The following is a 2,500-nucleotide window of genomic DNA, read 5'->3' as shown; positions in this document are numbered from 1 at the left end:
CTCCACCAACTAAGAACGGCCATGCACCACCACCCACCGAATCAAGAAAGAGCTCTCAATCTGTCAATCCTTCCGGTGTCCGGGCCTGGTGAGGTTTCCCGTGTTGAGTCAAATTAAGCCGCAGGCTCCACTCCTGGTGGTGCCCTTCCGTCAATTCCTTTAAGTTTCAGCTTTGCAACCATACTTCCCCCGGAACCCAAAAGCTTTGGTTTCCCGGAAGCTGCCCGCCGAGTCATCGGAGGAACTTCGGCGGATCGCTAGCTGGCATCGTTTATGGTTAGAACTAGGGCGGTATCTGATCGCCTTCGAACCTCTAACTTTCGTTCTTGATTAAAGAAAACATTTTTGGCAAATGCTTTCGCTTCTGTCCGTCTTGCGACGATCCAAGAATTTCACCTCTAACGTCGCAATACGAATGCCCCCATCTGTCCCTATTAATCATTACCTCGGGGTTCCGAAAACCAACAAAATAGAACCGAGGTCCTATTCCATTATTCCATGCACACAGTATTCAGGCGAAAATAGCCTGCTTTAAGCACTCTAATTTGTTCAAAGTAAACGTACCGGCCCACCTCGACACTCAGTGAAGAGCACCGCGATGGGATATTAGTTGGGCCGCCCCGGAGGGCTAAGCCCACCGGTAGGACGTCCCACAATCATGCCAGTTAGACACCGCGAGCGGTGAACCGACAGCGTGGGACACAGATTCAACTACGAGCTTTTTAACCGCAACAACTTTAATATACGCTATTGGAGCTGGAATTACCGCGGCTGCTGGCACCAGACTTGCCCTCCAATGGATCCTCGTTAAAGGATTTAAAGTGTACTCATTCCGATTACGGGGCCTCGGATGAGTCCCGTATCGTTATTTTTCGTCACTACCTCCCCGTGCCGGGAGTGGGTAATTTGCGCGCCTGCTGCCTTCCTTGGATGTGGTAGCCGTTTCTCAGGCTCCCTCTCCGGAATCGAACCCTGATTCCCCGTTACCCGTTACAACCATGGTAGGCGCAGAGCCTACCATCGACAGTTGATAAGGCAGACATTTGAAAGAAGCGTCGCCGGTACGAGACCGTGCGATCAGCCCAAAGTTATTCAGAGTCACCAAGTTAAACGGCGGACGGGACGTACCCGCCGCCGATTGGTTTTGATCTAATAAAAGCATTCCTTCCATCTCTGGTCGGAACTCTGTTTGCATGTATTAGCTCTAGAATTACCACAGTTATCCAAGTAAATGTGTGTACGATCTAAGAAACCATAACTGATTTAATGAGCCATTCGCGGTTTCACCTTAATTTGGCTTGCACTGAGACATGCATGGCTTAATCTTTGAGACAAGCATATGACTACTGGCAGGATCAACCAGGGAGCTTCGACATTGAATCTAGGCTCGGACGTGCGCCACCCATCGCCGCCGGGTCCTCAGGCCCGGTCGGCCACACGTCTAACTGTACGTTGTGTTTCGTGACCGGCGTCAGGCCGGTCGCGACTCCGTGTACCGCCGAAGCGGCACACGGTTGCGTTGCGTTCGAACGATCTCCCCGTACCCGTCGGCTAGATTGAAAGCGTCTGGGATGGATTGATATCTCTTTCGTATTCGAGTTGGCGCTCGGTACGGAGCGAGTTGATGCGTGCGTTCAAAGGTTCGACCCTGCCGTGCGTAACGGAGAGCGAACTTCTTGCTACCGCGTCAAGGGCCATTCGGTCTGAGACACCGACCCGCGGTAATGCAGTGACGATTGAACATGAGCAGAGTTTCACGGTCTGGGGATACGGGATTGTACCCGTACGCCCGCGCTAGGTCGACACCGAACTGTACGGCACGTGCTGGCGCACTGTACCGAACGGTGACCGGCGGGCGCCGGGAACCCGGCCCCGACCGACTCGCTCCTCTTACTAGTAGGAGCCCGGCCGCTAGGACGTCGGCGCCGATGCGGTGTTAACACGGTGGGCTTACGGGACGAAACCTTCGCGGGCTATCCGAAAAATTACTCGGCCTCGGGACTTTGTCGCCGGCGGGCGAGACTCGAGGGGCCGGATTTATTCAAAGTTTCGCCGGCCTACAGGGATCGGACCGAATCCGGTAGCCGGCGCATCGCCTTTCCGCCGAACGGGCCCGAGGATCTCACGAAATTCCGTCCCCGTACAGACATCCGCGACCGGCGCATTGCCTTTCGGTCGATCGTGACTGAACAAAGTTTTTCGCCGGGCCGGCTCCCTTCCGAACCCGGGAGCCGGCGCATCGCCTTTTCGCCGATCTTGCCGAGGATTTTCACGAAATTCCGTCCCCGTACCGACATCCGCGACCGGCGCATTGCCTTTCGGTCGATCGGGACGGAACCAAGTTTTTCGCCGGACCGGCTCCCTTCCGAACCCGGGAGCCGGCGCATCGCCTTTTAGCCGATCTTGCCGAGGATTTTCACGAAATTCATGCCTCGTACCGGCATCCGCGACCGGCGCATTGCCTTTCGTTGGAACAAGACGAACGTCAAGTACTACGCCT

The 2,500-nt window shown here is 55.1% G+C and overlaps 1 non-coding gene across 1 annotated transcript in view; it reads right to left on the bottom strand.

The window, feature by feature from the left end:
- Positions 1-1,366, bottom strand: part of LOC124415495 — a 1,913-nt gene extending 547 nt beyond the window's left edge. The window contains exon 1 of the ribosomal RNA XR_006930448.1: positions 1-1,366. This exon is cut by the window's left edge and continues 547 nt beyond it. This is a non-coding gene — a ribosomal RNA (small subunit ribosomal RNA).
- Between the last annotated feature and the right edge of the window lie 1,134 nt (positions 1,367-2,500).

This window comes from Diprion similis, unplaced genomic scaffold (assembly GCF_021155765.1).
Source record: "Diprion similis isolate iyDipSimi1 unplaced genomic scaffold, iyDipSimi1.1 ptg000057l, whole genome shotgun sequence".
Taxonomy (NCBI): Eukaryota; Metazoa; Arthropoda; class Insecta; order Hymenoptera; family Diprionidae; genus Diprion; species Diprion similis.
This window is presented reverse-complemented; position numbering and strand designations above follow the sequence as displayed.